This window comes from Pan paniscus, chromosome 18 (assembly GCF_029289425.2).
Source record: "Pan paniscus chromosome 18, NHGRI_mPanPan1-v2.0_pri, whole genome shotgun sequence".
Taxonomy (NCBI): domain Eukaryota; kingdom Metazoa; phylum Chordata; class Mammalia; order Primates; family Hominidae; genus Pan; species Pan paniscus.
Window position 1 is genome coordinate 64787245 of NC_073267.2, and position 20880 is coordinate 64808124.

Consider the following 20880-nt stretch of genomic DNA (forward strand, 5'->3'; position numbering starts at 1 on the left):
AAGTCAAGAACCAACAGATGCTGGCGAGGCTGTGGAGAGATAGGAACGCTTTTACACTGTTGGTGGGAATGTAAATTAGTTCAACCACTGCGGAAGGCAGTGTGGCGATTCCTCAAAGATCTAGAACCAGAAATACCATTTGATCCAGCAGTCCCATTACTGGGTATATACCCAAAGGAATATAAATCATTCTATTATAAAGATACATGCACACATGTGTTCATTGCAGCACTATACACAATAGCAAAGGCATAGAATCAACCCAAATGCCTGTCGGTGATAGATTGGATAAAGAAAATGTATGTATACACCATGGAATACTATTCAGCCATAAAAAGGAATGAGATCATGTCCTTTGCAGGGACATGGATGGAGCTGGAAGCCATTATCCTCAGCAAACCAAATACCACATGTCACTCATAAGTGGGAGCTGAACAATGAGAACACATGGACGCAGGGAGGGGAACAACACACACTGGAGTCTGTCAGTGGGTTGTTGAGGCAGGAGGGAGAGCATCAGGAAAAATAGCTCATGCATGCTGGGATTAATACTTAGGTGATGGGTTGATAGGTGCAGCAAACCACTATGGCACATGTTTACCTATGTAACAAACCTGCACATCCTGCACATATACCCCAGAACTTAAAATAAAAATTAGTAATAATAATAATGATAATGGCCATGTCTAACAACAGCTCACACACTTCCTGAAAAGTTAGCAATCAGTTCTTGTGAGATGCGAGCTGTGTGCAACACCCAGCTGCTCAGATTTCTGAGACCTGAGTGATCAAGCTACATGTACGGAGTCATAATCTGGAATTGGAAGAAGTTTACTGATTATAAACAAAGAGTATTTTTATTGTGAATTATTTTTCTTCTGGATTTTCCACTTATTTAAAATCAAATTTGACTATGATGTCCTAAAGCATAATGAGCCATAAACTGCTAGTCCTCTTTCCATTCTCAGCTCCATCATCACCTCCTCCAGGAAGCCTTCCCGACTTACAAGCTCATGGCACCAAACCCCTCTGTTTCATGGCACTTGCCCCTGTTCCAATATTGTACTGATTTATGTGATTCATTAATTGTCTTTTTCTCCCACTAGACTGTAGACACTTTGAGGTCAGATTATTTTGTTTTCTTTCAGTGGAATTCTCTGGAGGGCTCATCACTTGATCCCCAACTCCTGTGCCAATTGCCTGGCACAGAAAAGAAGCTCAAAGAACATGTGTTAAATATCTTCTCAGAAAACCGCATCAGCACTGATGAACTGGTTAGAGCAGTCAGTCATAAGCTTTTGTTTTGCTTCGTTGATTTTATTTGTTTATATTTGTTTTATTTTGTTTGTTTAATCTGTGATAGCCAGAGATAGCAGTGGCCTTAGAGAAGATTGTGTCCAACTACCTCCCATTTCACAGGCTGGAAAACTGAGACCCAGGCATGAGGAGCACTTTTCTGAAGGACAGATAGCCATTTAGCAGGAATATCCAGATGTCCTGAGTCTCAGCTTAGGACTTGTTTATCACAATGTGTTGTCTAAAATAAGTTATTTAACATAATCCTGGTAATCAGATGAGAATCAAAAAAAAAAAAGACGGCAGTAACAATAACACCTTCTCCCATAAGACATTAGGGCTAAGGAATATTCTGAAACTTTGATATATTTGAGTAGAACTTTAATGATTCCCAGTGGCAATTATGAATCTAAGGTTTTATTTGGGTTTTTTTGTTTGTTTCCTCACATGTGTTCTCAAAAATGCCCAATCACAGAGTATTTTTGACCTACCATTTCTTCCTTAGGGAATACAGCAGCCACACATTTCCCAGCTATGCTGAGTTTAGCTGACCACATTTTAAAAGCACAGCCTGAATTCAGGTGCAGGAAAGAGAAAATAAGACAGAAATAGAGGTTTGTGCTTGCTGGGCAGACTCTGGGTTTGGTATCTTAAAATAAGACAGTGTAGCTATATAATCATGAGAATCACCTGATGCATTTGTTAAAAATCCAAATTACTGGGCTTCACTCTGGATCATAATTGATAGAGGAGAGAGCTTGGAATCTATATATTCTCACATGACTACCTGGGTTCCTGATAATCATATATGTTTGGGAAATCCTGGAATAGTGGTCAAGGGTGTAGACTTAGGAGTTGACAGTGCTGGATTTTTACTAAGTAGGTGACCCTGGGAGATTTACTTAACCTCTCTGGGCCTCAGCTTCCTCATCTGTACAATGGGAATAATAATAGCTATCTTAGGCTGGTCGCGGTGGCTTGCGCCTGTAATCCCAGCACCTTGGGAGGCTGAGGCAGGTGTATCACCTGTAGTCAGGAGTTCCAGACCAGCCTGGCCAACATGGCGAAACCCCGTCTCTACTAAAAATATAAAAATTAGCTGGGCATGGTGGCACGTGCCTGTAATCCCAGGTACTCCGGAGGCTGAGGCAGGAGAATCGCTTGAACCTGGGAGGCAGAGTTTGCAGTGAGCCGAGATTACGCCATTGCACTCCAGCCTGGGTGACAAGAGCAAAACTCCGTCTCAAAAAAAAAAATAATAATAATAACAGCTATCTTACAGGGCTTCTAATACTCCGTGTCTGCTCCAGGTTTTGAAAAAAAGTATTTTAAAAGAGCTTTCCTGGTGAGTTCCTTAGCCAACACAGCTAAACATGTTGCTACTAAGAAAAGCATATCATTATGGAGATAAGGAGACAGGGAAACAGGAAAGGTCCTATCACTCAGCCAGTATGATGGGACTACAGGGCAGATTTTTGTAGTTGCCACAAAGCATGCTGTGCCGTTGGGTAAAACTGAAGAGAATGACAGAGTCAATGAAGAGCAAATATAATCGCCAACATAAACCAACCAGGCAGAGGAGGCTGTAAAAGAGCACTGGCGGAGGAGTTCAGAAATCTTAGTGTAAATTTCATCTCCAACACTTACTAGAAGGGCTAAATTTAAAAAAAAAATCTCTGAGCCCCAGTTGCATTGTTTATTTAACAGGGCAAGATAAGGTGTGCTTTATCTGAAACTGCAGTGATCAAATGAGATAATAAAGGTGGTATGATTTTATTTTGAAATAAGAGGTTGACTCTATTATAAACACTCATTAAACAAGAAGAACAGCCCCCAAACACAGTTTTTAAAAACGCTTACCCACGATCTACCCACTCTAAAACAACCAATATTTTTTCTTCTAGCTTTTTAACATATACGATTTGGGATTAGAATTTTTGAAAAAAAAAATTTTTTTTTATTTTCATGTTGTCATCAAGGGTGCATATAGTTTTATATCTTACTTTGTATTTAATTGTATCACATAAGTGTTTTTGCATCATTGAAATGGCTATGCATAACCACCATTTACTAAAACAATCTCTATTGTTGGACCTTTGCTTTGTTACAAGCTTTGTGCTATTATGAAAATCACTGTCATGAACATCCTTGTGTTTTAATGTTTTAAAATGTATATTTACTATTTTGAGTCTTTTGAAGTCATTCTAAAGGAATGTGGAATTACTGAGTCTATGGCACACAATTTCAGTTATAAAATGCTTTTTAAACCCACAAAGTGCAGTGCAAATGTAAGGACAAGTTGCAGTTCACATTTATCAAGTCCTTCCTGCTGTAGGCACAGGGACTGTGCTGAGTACCTTGGGAGTAACTCACAGAGCAGCTGGGAATCCTTGTGTCAGTTCTAAAGACACTAATAAGTTAATAGAGATGGCAGAGATGAAATCAGCAGAAAGTCAGCCATCCAGGAGCTCTCCCTATGGAAAGAAGAACAGTATCTCCACAAATAACAACTAAATCAAACCTCTGCCCAACCACTCATAAGCTGTGCTACCTTGGGCAAGACACTGTATCTCTCTGGGCTTCTTTCCACACCTGAAAGTGAGAAGCTGAGATAATCTCTTAGGTCTTTCCAGTTCTGAAAGTTTTCTGATTCTGCCCTGACATGTGGTCCCTGTCTTCTGTCTTCTGGCAGGGGTTCTAAATAGCTTCAATGCTACAAGACCGACTGCTCACAGCTTGAGCAGTAAGATGGTATTGATTGTGCAGGTGCAGAGGATGCAAATGTCCTGGGTGCATCATCTGGACTGGCAACAAGCCGCTATATACCAGGGAGGGTTTGTCTGGGGAGAGGACACACTCGATCTTCAGGCCCTGGGTCCAAGGTCTTTCTCTGCCAAAGCAGGCCTCAATACTTGGCGGAGACTCATGTCTCCCTGTCGACATGCTGTTTCCTTTTCTAGCTTTACAAGGGGTGAATCTTGAGTAATTCATGTAAATAAATTCACCTAAATAAAGTGAAATTAACTATTTTATCAATGAAAGAAACATAAAATACTACCAAGGTCTAAAATGAAAAAGTTTTCATGTTCCAAGTGTAAATAAAACTGACATATTTTATTGCAGGGACTAAAATATAGTGAGTCATAGAAATGGTGCAGGGTTTTTTTTTCTAGCTTTTTCACATTTATGATTTGGGGTTGGACTTTGGAAATTTTGTTTGCATTTTCATGTTGTGATTAAGGATGCATATAGTTTTACACCTTATTTTTTATTTAATTTTATCACAAGTATTTTTGCATTGTTGAAATGGTTATACATAACCATCATTTACTTAAATGGTCCATATTGTTAGACCTTTGCTTTGCTATACATTTTTGCTGTTATAGAAATCACTATTATATGTGCTATTATATAAATGGATTTACTAATATTTTTACTTTTAAAGTAGTTTAAAGTAGTACAAATGAATCTCAGAAAGTATTTGCTTAGATGTGAGGCTGGGTTCACGTGCAACATCTAATTACAATCTAGTTACAGCAGAGGGAGGAATCCAAAATATCTTTACAGTAATTTCTGTAAACATTTTTATGATGCTGCTCTTTTAACTCAAATAAGACATCTTGTTCCTCTGAGGAGTTCAATAACTCCCTCGTTTTGTTAAAGAAAAATTCACTGGTTCTGATCTTACTGAATTTGTAGAGTGGAAGACAGGCTAGACAGAGGCTGAAAGACTCGAGTCTGCCCCACTCTCTGCTGACACCCTGGGAAAGGCATTTTCTCTCCTTGAACTTCAGTTTCCTTGTAATGGAAACAAAGACAACTCCTTTAGATACTTAGTAACTACAGGAGTCTCCCTTATCCTGGTTTTGCTTTCCATGGTTTCAGTTACCTTGGGTACAATACAATAAGATATTTTGAGGGAGAGAGAGAGGCCATATTCACATAACTTTCATGACAGTATATTGTTATAGTTGATCTATCTTATTATTAGTTATTTTTGTTAATGTCTTACTGTGCCTAATTTATAAATAAAACTTTATCGTAAGTATGTATGTTTAGGAAAAAACGCAGTGTATATAGAATTTTGTACTATATATATTCAGGCATCCACTGAAGGTCTTGGAATGTATCCCCATGAATAACGGGGACTACTGTATAGCATTCAGTAGTACAATATTGTAGCTTTCTGTAGTGCAATATTCTAGCTATTGAACTGGGGTTGGGTTGCAATATTCCTTGCATCTAAGATAAACAAGTTGCCAATAAAGTGACAGGGAGAATTAAAAAGAAGGAGACTGCCTCGCTGGCCCTGATGCATCACCTCTCCCTGCGTCTGTGCCCTGTGTCATGCATTTGTTGTCTCTTCTGCTAAAGGTGAAGCATATTGTCTTGTCTTTGATTTTGGGCTCAGCCCTGTGAGTTGCTTTGGCCAATGGGATGTTCACAGCCATGATGCCACCAGCAGCTTGCGATGCACTTGCATGGCTGTGGTTGTAAAGTTAGGCATCTTCTTTTTCTTCTCTGACTTCACCCTAGGAAGGTCTTACCCTGGCTAGCCTGCTGGTCCCAGGAGGAGGATGAGAGGCATGCGGTGCAGAGCCGGCTCAGCTGCTGAGCCTTTCACTAAATCTCTCCAGTTGGCTTATAGATCTGTGAGCAATAAGAAATGATTGCTGTTTTAAGCCACTGAGTTTTGGCATGGTGTGTTATGCAGCACTGTTGTGGTGATAGCTAACCAATACAGAGGGCAAGCTCTTTTCTAAAAGGAAGCATATATTTTCCTAGAAACAAAATATCAACATAAATGAGCTTTATCTGTGGTACGATATAGATATTAAGACTTCCTGGCTGGGCATGGTGGCTCACGCCTATAATCCCAGAACTTTGGGAGGCCGAGATGAGAGGATTGCTTAAGCCCAGAAGTTCAAGACCAGCCTGGGCAATGTAGTGAGGCCCCATCTCTACAAAAACATTAAAAAATTAGCCAGGTGTGGTGGTATATGCTTGCAGTCCCAATTACTTGGAAGGCTGAGGCAGGAGGATTTCTTAAGCCCGGGAGTTTGAGGCTGCTATAAGCTATGATCACCCCACTGCATTCCAGCCTGGGTGACAGAGTAAGACGCTGTCTCAAAAAAAAAAAAAAAAAAAGAGAGAAGACTTCCCACACTGTTGTTAGCCTGCATTGGGTTGTCATCTGTGTGACTTTGGCTCAGTCAACTTCTCTTAGCCTCAGTTTCCACATCTGTAAAGTGGGATACCTGTGTAATTAGATTTACTGTGAGTATTAAATAGGAGCCCACATGAGAAACGTATAACACAGTGCCCTCACATAAGCACTCGATAAACGGGAGCTGTTAGCCTACCATTTTCTAAATTCTTACAGAACTTAGAGTGCATGCCCCAAAATTTAGCACATATCTGAAAAACAACATAGAAATATATTCTCAAATCTGATGGGCAAGTATTTTCTCACCCAATAGACATAAGCACTTTGAGGGTAAGGTTGATTTTTGTTTGGTTCCAGCTGAGGAAGCAACCACTGTGAGCACTTTGAGTAAAGTCAAATCCTTTAGTCTTTTTTCACTGTTCTTTTCAACCTCTGATTATCAAAGAGATATTCTCCACTGGTACTACCACAGCTTTAACACCTTTCTGATACAGAATAACCTCCCTTTTCATGAAGAATGAAAATGCCTAAGGTTCAGGGAGCCTTAGATAAGCAACCATTATTTTGATGGTTACTTCGTATTGGTGGTACTTGTTTCTTGACTGTTTGTTTCCTTTTATAAAAGTGATATAAACTTTCTTTTTAAAATACATTTATTTATTTTTAAAAATTAAGTCTGCTTAAAAAAACAGGTAAATGATGGTACAAATAGTACTTAGACATGGCCAAAAATATCATAAAGGTGGTACTCAAATGAGTGATGTTGGGGAAATGCTGAGTTAATAAGTACTGAACTGATTAAAGCAGGAGTTCTGTTTACAAATGGAAAGCAGAAATTATATGTACTGCGCTAAAGCATTCACTAATTCCAACCTGATACCAGTATTGATTGACTCTACTTCCTCACCCCTACACTTAGCTTAGATAACTGAGTGTAGTGAAGTTATGGGTCTATAAGCATAAGGAACACTTCTAAAAAATCAGCATAATATTTTTCATTTCAACACCCAGGGCACTGACAACCAGCCCCTTTCAATTTTCTGGAAAAAAAATAGAGATTTTGTGTTTTCTGATTTTATTGAAGCCGCCAGAAACCATCTGCACATATACCAGACATACAGGGTGACACCCATGACTCCAAATAGGCTGGCAAATTAGGCCAAGTGTATCTCTGTGTCTATAATTATCAATTGCAAACCCCAGAAAGATGTCTACAGAACTGAATCAGGAAGAAATGGGGTGCTCTCTCTCATCTCTCAGCTCAAACAAGCCTTGTTCAAGACCAATTAGCATGACTGGTGGTTCCTTCTTCCCAAAGGTTACACTTCCAGGCTGAGAGCATCTGCTGTACATTTCTTCATTTCTTTCCCATTTTGAGCAATTTGGTTCCTAAGCTCAGTTTCCTCGTGGCTTCCTGGAGCTCTGATGACAAACCGCCATACTTTGTTCCTGTCCTTTAAGGCCCTGAAGGGCACTAGAGAACACACAAAATTTGTTTCTAATTTTGCATCTGCCAAAACATTCCTATAACAATACAAGCCTATAAAAATAGGATGCAACATCCCTCTAATTCCACAAAATAAACAAATCCAAAAGGAAATTAAACACAGTCCTTGAAAATGCAGCATAAATATTTTTACACTCATTCCCCCTTTCCTTCGCTGGCAAAAACTTGTCCCTGAATTATGATTTAAGATTGCGTATTTATCCTTTTATGTTTACAACAGATAATCATGACATAAGCCAATGAAAAGAAACACTAGGGCTTTCTTCTTCTTCTTGGTTTCATGTTTTGTAAAATGAATGTCCCTTGGGACAGTTTAAGAGAATGTGGAATCCAATTTCCTCACTGGTGTTAGGAGTTTTATTTTTAACTCAACTACTCAAAATAATAGACATTCTCTACGTACCCTTATCCGCAGTTGGAGTACACCAGACATGAAGCAGAATTATCTTTCCATTTTCGTTTTTAGATAGTTCAGGGTAACTTAGAGTTCTGAATTCCTGAATCTTGGCCAAGGTGATGTCATTAAATCTATAATGAAAACAGTATCACTGAGAGAATTAATTCATTATGGTGGAATTAAGTTAAATCCTTTATGATATGCTATTAAGCACCCACACTAACTTGCTTGCATCAACCTAAATGAAGCACATTCAAATGCAAAAAAGAAAAACAAGTTCCAACCTCAAACCTCATTGGATATTAGGTAACTTTCGAAGTTAAATTTAACTATTAAAAATATTTGTAAATCTCATGGTATTTAAGACATCTTACATGTGTTGCAGTGGCCAAATACCTTGTGGTTTATGTAACATCTTTGCCTGAGGGAGTATAACTTACTGTATAAATCATTATTTTGTATTTTATAAATGTTTTTGCCTTATGACTCAGTTCCCGCAACAGCCAAATAGCACAAGAGCTGCCCAACATTTCATTAATCTTTAAAATATTATTACACTCAGTCCAGATATGATAAAAGTGTTGCCAGAGTTCGAAGTAACTTGATCAAGATTTTAAGGACATTTCTAATCCCCAAATTTACCATGTAATCAACAAATACTTATTTCATTAGGTCCTGGAGAGAGAAATAAACAAATAGGTTCTATTCCCTGTCCTCTAGAATTTTACAGTTCAGTCCGGAGCCATGACATATTCGTGTAAAAATCTATCCCCTTGAACCCATGCAGAAAAGGAAGAGCTATGTAACCATTAGCCATGTGCTTACAAGGGGCTATTTCTGCTTCTGACACCAAATTTCTGCTGAGTCCAGGGAAACTTCCCACTTCCTCTCTATATCCTGGCTCACCACATACTTATCTAGCATAATGAGTGCCTTGAAGGGGGTTGGGTTTCTTAGAGGAAAAAAACTTACGATGGTATTAAATATGAAAACTTGAATGTTAATCGTTTTTTTTTTTTTAATAAAGGTTACCACTTCAAAAATTAGGTCATTTCATGCTAGTGGAAAGAACATGCATTCTCATAAGATAACTGAAAGAAATCACAATTCATGTTCAAAGCATCTTGTTTCTGACACATGGCTGTTAAGTGACAAATGGAAATTTCCTGAGCTCAGTAAAACGACTTGACAATAGGCTGCATATAGTTTCTGTCGGAAAGCAGACTGTCAAAAAAAGTTGTAGCAATCATGCACCATCGTTAATGATGACCAGCCAAGCTCTTTGTCTGCAAAGACCGTGGACCAAATATTGTCACACTCAGTCATCGACTGTGCAAGGCTCTTTTTGTACCAACCTCATGAAAAGAAATTTTATTTTTAAAGATTGGCTCTCATTACAACAAGTATTACCCCAAACGGTCGAAATAACAAAAAAGAATTTGAAGCCTAGCCAATGACCTGCCTGCTTTATACAATATTGATAGGACAACCCCCTGGGCAACAAAGGAGTCTGATGGTGCCTTGGTTTTCTTTGTAATGAGATTTGGCCAGGATCAGGAAAATCATGTATTTATTTAAAATGGATAGCCTGACTGCTTCTCAAAAGGTTTGAAGTGGCTTGCAAAAACCAACCAACCAAACAAACAAAAAAAGCCAAGATGTTTTATGACTTAAAAAACGTTAAGAGTACAAAAAAAGAGAAAAGAAATAATCAAATGCATTAGCAGCCCGGGCGAATGCAGCTCCTTTAATTGAGCATTAAACAAACTTAAACGTAGCATTTCCTGTTCCAGAAGCAAGCAGGGCTGAAAACTTGGCTGGTGCACCACTAAAGCTTACCAGTTGTGTTTTCGGCTGGCATCCACTCCAACGGGATGATGCTCATGCTGTATTATATGTTAAATATTGTTATCATTATTCCAGGAGCCAGGCAGAGAATAGGCACTCAATAAATGGCAGCAGTTTTCAGTATTTTTCTCCTGCATTCCCAGCAGCCATATCACCTGCAGCATTCAGTTAATATCTATTTGAAATACACAGAAAATATATTCATGTTTTCCCTTTAAGCAACTGACTGTTAAGTGCCCTCTACCAGCAAAAGGAGGCAAGGACTTGATCTTTCTTGGGGCTCTATTTTCCTCTATAGGAGAAATGAGTACAAGAGGCCACAGCTTAATTGATGTTTACCAAAAATCTGACTTTTGGTTCCTAGCTGGGATTTTGCAACCACATTATAAATAACTTGAGTAACACACGAGGAGGATGCACCAATTCTAGTCCATTGCTGAATAATGTGTAAACACTATATGGCGTTTCTTTCATGTCTGCACAAAGGGGGGGGGGCACGTTTCTCTCCTTTTCTCTAATTTTCTTCATATTTAAGTTTCTCACCTCTGGAGGAGTGCATGGAGCTAATTGTGCATTTCCCTTGTGTGAATAAAGGACAGAGTGTCTGCTTTCACTTCAAATTGCTTGGCCCTCAATCAACATCACCATAAATGTGACATATGAATATTAAATCCAAATATTTTATTGGTACAGATAAATATGATTTGTAAAAAGAGTCAAATTAACAATCCATTACATACTAATGGGCTCTAATCAATAAGTTTAATTTGACTAAAAGGAGAGGGGCGGGGGGTGGGGGGGAGAAAAGAGACTCAATTACACCCAAATGGTGCCATTTAAAATTATAAAGGTGACTGACTTCTACAACTTTTCAGCTGTATTCTGACTTGGGGGCTTATGGACCCAACACCGGAGCTGTGTTGAAAGTGAGCATCTGTCTGTGGTTTACACTCATATTTCCAATTATTTTTCTTTAAAATGAACCACTGTAAATACAAAAAGTACTGAGAACAATGCAAAGGAACAAGATCCCACAAAACAGAAAGAAAAACGTGTCTTTTAAAAGCCGTATTTGCTCCAGATTAGTTTAGTAAAAATGAAACAATGCACATAAATCCGAAGTTCCTTTTGTCCCGTCTCTATCTTAGCCTTCTCTTTCCCTTCCTCCTTCTCCAGCGGCTGGACTAAATGTTGTATGTTTCCTTCTTGCCTTCATTTCTGTACTTTCACTACATCTAGAGGAATCCAGAAGCCATGGGGAGTAGCACTTGGTGTCTTTGTGAAATTCTACAACTTGCTTTTTCCAACTGTCAACCTAGTTCATTCCTTTTAACTGTGATGTAGTATTCCACTATGTGATTCTGTCACTTCCTTTATTCTTTTATTTCTCTTTCATTCTCTTACTGACGGATGGTTAGGTTGGATCACCTTACTATAGTTATTCTGACATCAATTAGGAGAAAGCTGCCCAGGTCCCTGATTATTGAAGTAGATTTTAGATCCTTGGACAGATCGCAGCCTCACCTACGGGAAGATCTACATCCCCTCCTCCAGGGCTCTACCGAGGGAGAACCAAGGTAGAAAAGCATGCCTTTCCGGCTGCTGCTTTTGCATCTTATACCGATAGCCGGCTCACGGCAATGTAACTCAAGCTGGCAGGGGCCTTTGAGCATCAAACATGTCCTCTTTCCCCCTACCCACTTCGGCTCCGGTTTCTCTCCCGAAGCCTAAATAAAGAAGGTAACAGACAACACCTCTATTGGCAGAGGCTTCTGCCTTTTCCGTCAGGCTGGCTGCAGCACATCCGTAATCCTTATGTCAGCCTGCACTCTAGCGTTGCCGGCCCGGTCCAGCATCTGACAGCCGCGACTCCAAAGCTGCCGGCCTCTCGTTTCTAAGCAGCAGCTCACAGCGCCAGCCGCCCTCCCGCAGAAGGGGAACAAAGCCCGGCGGACTATCTCACTATCTTCTGGGTGGCAAGGAAATCTCAATTATACACCCAAGGGATGTGGTTTGTGAAAAACTAGGAAGAATGTTTAAATTGTATACGTAAATTGTTTTGTTTTACAAACTGGGGTAAATCAGCACATTTGCAGCCCATATTTATCTGATCCACTCCATAAGACTCTTTTTGAATGTCTGCCCTTGATGTGGGGTAGATGCCTATGCAAAACATAACCGACCCCTAAATTCAATTAGGGCATTGGGGGGAAAATGGAAATCTTGCTTTGGGGTTAGTCATGACTGCTGAGAACTTCTCAGAATAGTTTCTTGGCTGTAACCGAAGATTGAAATCGAAGGATACGATTTCCAACGGATGCCGAGTAGTCAGAATGTTGGTTCGAGCTAGCCCTTTTAAGAAAAAAGATGGTAAATGAAAGGCCTTCCTCTAATCTGATTTCTAGCTCATTAAAAAAAAATTCTTTGTGTCACCCCCAGCATAGGATAGTCAACATTTATTGAGCTGGATATAGTATAATTAATGTTCTCTGTCCCAATAACAATACATGATGGAAGATGGGAATGTATCATTCCATGGGACAAACTTTAAATTGCAAAAAAAAAAAAAAAAAAAAAACACCCCAAGGAAAACAATATTTGAAAAGAGAGTGTTTTATTTTTATTCACCTTTTAGCAGGAGAGCACACCCCAGGGATGTGGTTGATGAAGAAGTAGGAGTGTTTAAATTGTATATACAAACTGTTGTGTTTCACGAGCTGGGATAAATCACAGACAGAGGTCATGGTGATCAGAAAAGTTTGAGGTGGTGTGGAACTTAAGCAGGAATAATCTTCTGGCTTTGACCACGGGCTGCTGAACCCTAATCGCTGATAACAGCCGTCGAGCAGCAGAGAAACTCCACTTCATATCGATGTGGCATTTACTCTTTCAGAAAGCCCCCCACTCTGGCCGGCACTTATGGCAAGATAATTAATAGTCCCCTGAGTTATAGATTCCGAGCTAAAGGTAACAGTACATAATGGAAGTCAAGGTCACCCATAATACAGTAGCTTCTATAACAAAGGGGATTATTACTGCAATTACCGTCCTGTTGGAAAGATTTTATAAGTTTTCATCATTTTAATTCTTAAATCTTCCTCTTGCCAGTGAAGTTTAAACTCTCCGATTTATGATGGAAGAATAAAAGCCTCTCTCCTCCCACCACAAAAGCTTTCTCTTTCGGAGCAACCTAGGTGGTTTCTAGTGAGGTCGATGAGAGAAAGACAGCCCTGTTTACCCACGAGGCCTTCAGAAAATCTCCCCAGGCGGGGCATGTCCACTTCATGTTGTCCTGTCCTGTGCCATGTCAGAATACTAAAATACACTCATACCCCTTATGAAGCATAATATTTTCAGCTTAAAATGAGAATATTTTCTAGTTTTGTTGATAACATTATTATTCATTTGCAGTTGATAGTATTTTTCTTCTCCTCTTGGAGCCAACGATTTTCTCCCCACTCATCCTCACCTGGTCTCAAACATGCTCAGAGGGCCTTGAAAAGTTTGTCTCTGGCCTTTTGCCTGTTGTGTCCAATGAAGATAACAGCTCTGTTTGCCAAGGCCTAAACTCAGGCCGAATGCCCGAGCACATTTTCCACCCAAACTGTTTAGTGGCTAAATTTGCTCCTGGCTGGAAAAACTCCAGCTCCCGTCATACACACGCGCGCACACACACATACACACACACACAAGCTGTTTTAAAAGTGCTTCTAAAAAAAGAGCTTAGGTCTGAAAATTGTAATTAATTTAATAAGACATCCTGCCCAGAGCAGATCAGAAGCTATATGAGCTGTTTGGGTGAGCCCATGAGTGTGGTGACAGACAACATCACTCCAGTGCTTTCCGAAATGGATTTGAGCTAACACAGCATGCATTTTTATGATCTGGACCATCTTGCTGTCTTTCTGCTCTGGACAAAAGACCGAGCAGACACAATCATCTTTTGAGAATGATGGCATCGTCATTGTCTGCATAGCAGGACTGTAATTAAGCACCAGAAATAGGACAGCTGAGAAGAGACAAAGAGTGGGGAAGGCAGGGGACAGCGAGACAGCATCCTGGGGAGAGACTGCACCAAGATAGTAGCTGAAATCCAGTATCTGCATGGATGAGGTCATCCTGGGAAAAAGTATGTGTCCAGATGAAAAAACAAAAAACAAAACAAAAAAAAAACCATGAAGTAGGCCAGAGAAGGAGAGGCCCAGAGAGCTGCTTAGTGTCTAGGGCCTAGCTTACATGCCCCCTCCTCCAGGCAGACCTCAGGGATGTCTCCTAGGAAAAATTATTCATGTATCAAATATTCACTAAGGGCCTACTATGTACTAAGCATTGTTTTAGGTGCTGGGGATTCTCAGCAGTGAGTGAGACAAACCAGGTCACTGCCTTTGAGTTGATCCCAGAAGGAGCCAGGTAGGTAATGATCTGGGAGGAGAGCCTTCCAGGCAGAAGGGACACCAAGGACTGTCTAAAGAAGGCCAGGGTGCTGGAACTGAGAATGCTGGAGAGTGGAACAGGAGCTGGCATCAAAGAGGTGGGCAGGGCTTCCTCAGGTAAGATCTGTGAGCCCCAGGGGAGGAGCTGGAATTTTAGTTTAAATTCAAGAGCCTGCTGATGGAGGATTTTCAGCATGGGGCCCACAGAATCTTTCACTTGCATGGAGTCCTGTGAATTCACAGGGGCCCTTCCTTCCAGGCCGCTCTCCTCCCACCCGACACTTACACACAGTGACACCTGTAGCAGCCACCTCATCCACGTGCAGGGACATGGCTGAGTTGAACCGGTAGACTGTGAATGTCAGCTTACTCTGTGCTGCTAAACAGACCTCACTTAATGCTCAGCGGGTTCCCTAAAAGGCTGGTGGATGATGACAAATAAAGTAAGGGCTAATTCTGAGATTAAATGTGTTGGGAGGGTTCGAAAAGAGGGACACCAATAATATCTTAATTCTCTTTGATTTTTCTGCTTTCATGGCTGATGAAGCTACAAAAATGTATTTCTCTCCAGAAATCAAAAAGTCATTTAATACTCACCCAACAGATCCCTTGTGGGGATTGAATACGAACATTTAGATAAAAGTGGAACACAGGAGTTCGTCGCAAAAATTAGTGAAGGAATGAATGGATTTCATCATTGGTACATCAGAGGGCTCTAAGGGTTTTGAAGTGGGCGTAGATATCTTGATTTGGGACCTGAAGAAAGAGCACTAGCTTATTCTAGCCCCAGTAATGCCCCTGAGTTGTTACAGATCCTCTTTCAGGAGTGAGTGGAATCATGGAGTCCAGCCCCAGCAGGAAACTGACACACAGAGGGAGGAAGGGACTGGCCCAAGGTCACATTGGCAAACCAGGCCTGGAATTCTACACAGTGCTCTTTCCAGTGTGCTCAGCTGCCTCCTTTTAGGATAAAGAAGGGAAGAAAAAATTGGCCCAGAACACACACCATTTGAACCCCTTAAATATTGAAGGAGGACTGGAAGGCAAGCAGACATCTCTCCCACTCTCTTTCCTGGTCCTGCGCTACAGGTCACGCATAACAAGGCCCTTTCAGTGGGACACACTGGGCTCTGGGGTATCAGGGCATCGTCTACAAGAAGAGCGAGGGCCTTGGTTGGACACAACCCTTAGTTTACTCATCTGTAAAGTGGGCATAATTTTATATAATTTATAATCTGGTAAATTAACCTACTGTCTTATCTCCTGATAAATATAAACAGTTATCACAGTGTCTGGCACATGATAAACCCTCCATAAATAGTAGCCATCACTAACATTTCTTATGATAGAAAATATAGAAAAATACACAAAAAATCACCCATTACCCTGAAACTAGAGAGAACAAAAATTAATATTCTACAGATTATCCTTCCAGCCCTTCTTCCCCCAGCCTATATAATATACATATACATATACATATATAAACACATACATATACACATATATTTACACATGCACATCCATATGTATGTGTGTATGTATTTTATCGTACACATTTTTCATAATTTCACGTTATCTCATAATTTGTTAATAATACTCAAATTAATATTTTGGGTATATGTTAACCATTTCCTATGTCACGAAAATCTTCCAAAATATGATTTTTTCATGATTCTTTTAACAAATCCCATTACTGGAGACTTCAACTTGTCGACTTTTTGCTATTACAATAAATCATTAGTAGTTATTTCTACAATAAACCTTTGTAAATAATTCTGATAATTTCTTCAGGATAATTCCTTATTATGGATTTCCTGGGACAAAGGGCATGCATAGTTTTGAAGATTTTGATATAAATTTCCAAATTGTTCTCCAAAATATTAAATCACCTCATTTCCTCCCAAGCAGCATAAAGGTGTGTGTGCTCACATCTTCACCAACCCTGGGGATCATCACTTTAAATGCCTTTGCCTTTTTGGATAGGCCCAAAAGATTGCATCTTGTTGCTTAATATTGCATCCTTGATTGCAATGAAGGTTGAATCTTCATCTGTATTTATTCCCTTATGAACTGCCTGGTTAAGTCTATTTTTCTACTGGGGTGCTTGTCTAAGTTCAACTAATATGTCCCAGATGAACAAATGTATAAGAGGGTGCTGTATAACTGGAATGCTAATGTTTTGTCACTGTATCTACTGAAATATTTTTCCTATATTGTCCTTTTGGTATCTTTTAGTATCTTAATCAAAATCTTGGAAGAGTATGATCTAGGCATGATGTCCCTCTGGTCCTGAAATTCTGTCATTGATGACTAAGCAATCTCATTCATGTTCATTCCTGTTCTTAAGACTGTTTTTCCATGCAGGGCAAAAGTCACTCCAGCAGGGCTCCAGTTTCCTGACCATGAGGGCTCTTCTCACATCACACCAGAGTACTTCTCGGGGCCCCAGTGCCAACCACTGTTTAATAACAAAGTTCTTCGGGGCCTGTCCCTGTTGTAGCTTGGACTCTCCATTTTCTAAGCGCAACATCTACATTCAGTACCCAAAAGCTCTGATGGGTCACAGACCAGGAATATTGCCTTTGAATAAAGTGGGGGCATGGGGCAAAGGGGAGAGAAAAGAAAGAGCAGCTGGGTTTTTTTTTTTTTTTCAAAGCCACCTAATTTAAGTGTAAAAATCAACTTTTCTCTAAACAGTGCGTCAACAACCTGAGAGCTGTGAATGATGGTGCTAAAGCTGGGCAACATGTGAGGAAAAGCTTTTATCAAAAGCCCAGGGGGAAGCTGGCTCCATGCTTGCAGAGGACATTCCTAAACTGGATAGTTCACCCACCATGCTATGCCTTACATTCTTCCAGATCTTCATTGTCCCATCTGCAGTCCCTGAACAGGAGCCACGTGCCTTCAGCCAGTGTCACAGACTCTGGCTCATTGTGCCTGACCCCATGCTCCCCAGCTTCCATTCTTCCTCCTTCTAGTAATGGGGCTGCCAGTTCCCTCTGGCAATTTCCCATTCTTGGTTCACGTGTGTTTTGGGAGACGTTGATCCTCAGGTGGGGATTTGACGCACGCCTGGCCAATCAGAGCTTGTGGTCTCAGCTGTCCTTGCAGGGAGGGGCGAATGATGCAATTCAGGCTAATAAGAGTCAAGAATCTTTGACCTAAACTGTCTTTGACCCAAACTATCAGGGACAAGAGCCCTCCCTTCCACTATGCCAGTATGGTGAATGTGGAGGTCTGGAGCATGGAGGTCTGGAGGTCTGATTATCTTGCCACCCTAGGATCCAACAGACAGAAACAAAGTGGAGACAATGGGACTGAGTCCTGAGGACATTATTGGGCCCCAGATCAAGCCATGTCTGAGGCCCATGGTGGACTTTTTAGTGATGTGGGTCAATCAACTCCCTATTTTGGCAAAAGCCCTTTTGAGTTGTTTTCTGCTGTTATCGTGGAAGGAGTCACGATTAACACAATCTATTCCAAATGTTAGATCTCTGCCTTGAACAGATGAATTGTGGATATCCAAATCCAGCCAGGGTTCAGGCTTCACAGCTAAGGGGAGCATTGGCACTGCAATGAGCTCTTAAGACAGAGACCTGGAAACACGCATGCATGGAACAGTTGATGAAACACAGGGGGTGACTTCAGGAAGAAGTGACAGCCTGTTGTCACACAGACCGGGCAGCATAGACTATTGGATGAAGATCTTTTAGAGCTAGATTTTATAATTCAGTGTAAGGAAAAGTTACTGACTCTCAGATGTGAGAAGGTAATGAGCTCCCTGCCCGTGGAAGCATTTAAGTGGAAAGTACCTAAAGGGTTAGGTCATTCAAAAGATTGAAGCATCGGGTGCAGCTGGGACCAGATGCCCTGTACATCCCTGCCATCCCTGAGTTTACAAAGAGTCTGTTTTCAGGATGAAGATGTTAGTGTTTGAATCAAGTCTTCCTTATTTGTGACCCAGCTTCTCCAGTGGGGAAATCATGTTTATGAGGGTCAAGTTGCCATGGAGGTGACTGAAAATGATAGAGGCAATGTTTAAAGCAAAGCAACAGAGAAATTGCTTTTCGAGTGTGGACCCTGAACCCCCACCTGAAACCTTAACCACGTCTCCTGTTACCTGCCACTTACATACACATTGAGGGCCTCCTCTAGAGGGAACTTGGCTGCCAGAGACCCAGTCACAGGCTGGGTAGGGCAGGGAGCAGAGTTGACCTCTGGACATTGCTGAAGATTGGCCTTTGTGAGGGTCAGGGGCCCCGGCTGGGGGTTCTGCTTAAGGGTTCTTCTCTTGGTTCATTCCTACTAAATAGGGAATCCTCCATTCTGCAGCTATTCTGTGTCCACCTCCTTGTAACCCAGAACCACCTGTTTATTTCTAAAAGGGAAACTGAGTCACTGAGTGGCCCATATTCTTTACAGAAATGTTCTTGCTGTGTCTCTTTTAAGATGTTGCTATATATTTTTTTGAAATGTTAAAAACCACCATTGCGTTCATATTTAGGGAATTATTTTGAGAATCATTTAATATTAAAAACAATTTTTCTAGTTAATGGTGTTTGTTTTTTCTAGATTGTTGCTTTTAAAGTGTATGTGTGTATGTGCTTCATTGCTGTGGCTGAAATTCAGTTCAAGTTCATGGAAAAACAGTTTCTAAAATACAGATTAGCTGTTTACAGCCTTTTTAAAGGGATATATCCAGTGCACCACACCAGCCATACCTGAACTACAGGGGTTTTTATGACATTTTTGTGGGCCTGGTAGAGCCATTGGGAGGAAGCCGTCTTTTTAACTAAATTTCCTTAAAAACAGAAATTATAAGTTTTCCTCTTATCTCAACATCTTCCACTTCTCCCTTTTCTGTTAGTAATTTCCCCCTTCTCCCCTCATTTGGGTAAATATTTCTTGTGCCTGGAACTCTTATGATCCATAATCCACCAAAAATAAACTGTGCAGATGTTTTTTAAATGGGCCAAAATGGACACTTTCAACATCTCATTCCCCAGGGTATTTTATTGTTGATTTTTACTTAGGGAAAAAGAAGTATCATCACTTTTGGCAATGAAACCAAGGCTATTGCCTGCCCATGAAAGCAATGTCCTGGTAACACAGACATGAACACCTAGTGTGAGTGAACGTGGTAATTAGGAAAGTTTCCCTAAGATAAAATGCCAACATATTAACAGCGTCACCTCTAGGGTGAGAGAAATATGATTAATTTCTATTTTTGTTTTTGACACTTTTCTGGGCTTTGGATTATCTATAGTGATTGTGCACTAGTTTAAAAAATAATTTTAATTCAAGAACAAATGCGTGACTACGCATTCCTAGAAAAACATTATAGCATGAGGTTAAAGTCTCCTTTGACCCTGCTCCCTTCCACAGTGGGTCCCTCTCCAGAAAGAACTGCCATTATCAATTTGATCTGTACCCTTCCAGACCTTTCTTTTATTAATTTAGACACATACACACACATCTGTACATATGCATTTATGTATTTCTTAAAAATCGAGGGAAAAAACAATGAATTTGGTGAAAGTATAGTCTACAGTACTTACAAATGTTTTTCATAAAACAAGAAAGAGTTTTAAAGACTTCTTAGTGCAACTCCCTCACTTAACAAATGCCGCACTCAAGAGCTCTCGCACGCCTCTCTTCCCATGAAGCCACCCCGTGATGGGAGCCACATTTTGATATGTGGGTCTTCAGACGAGCAGGCAGATGTGTAAATACTTGTCTCCCAGGCCTGAGTATGATTTTTAATAATCGAATATGGAGCTCGAGCCAACATTTTGTTCAGGCACTAAATTTAAAAGTGTAGCCAAGAGACCTTAAAAAATTTATGATTCCACAAATGCAGGGAATTTTCCTGCAAGATTGCTATCTCAAAACTAAAAGCGTAAAACCGGCCTTGGGTGGCTTGGCCCTCTTTCCTGAGCTCCAGCTCAGGGGTGTTCTTGTGTCTCTAGTGAGCTGCCTGGACTAAGGCCCTCCAGACGGCTTGGGCGGGGGATCCTCATGCCCACTCCCACCCCTATCCCTGCCTCAGGCCCAAGGAGGCCTCCTGAAGCCCCTTGGCTCTGTTATTGCCCCTCTCCCTTTCATACAACCCTTGGAGCGAGCACCTGAGTGCCCTGTGATAAAGATAGCATTTCGACTTGAAAGCATAATTGCTGACACACATTACTGTTTCCCCGGAGGACATCAGTCCAGACAAATCCTCTACAAACCT

At 40.6% G+C, this 20880-nt stretch overlaps 1 long non-coding RNA gene across 1 annotated transcript; it reads right to left on the bottom strand.

Moving 5' to 3' along the window:
* Positions 1-7533: 7533 nt before the first annotated feature.
* On the bottom strand, positions 7534-10449 carry LOC117976234 (uncharacterized). The gene is made up of 3 exons (XR_004666848.3): positions 10207-10449; positions 8374-8498; positions 7534-7937 (listed from the first exon to the last, which is right to left on the bottom strand). It is a non-coding gene; the product is annotated as an uncharacterized LOC117976234 (long non-coding RNA).
* Between the last annotated feature and the right edge of the window lie 10431 nt (positions 10450-20880).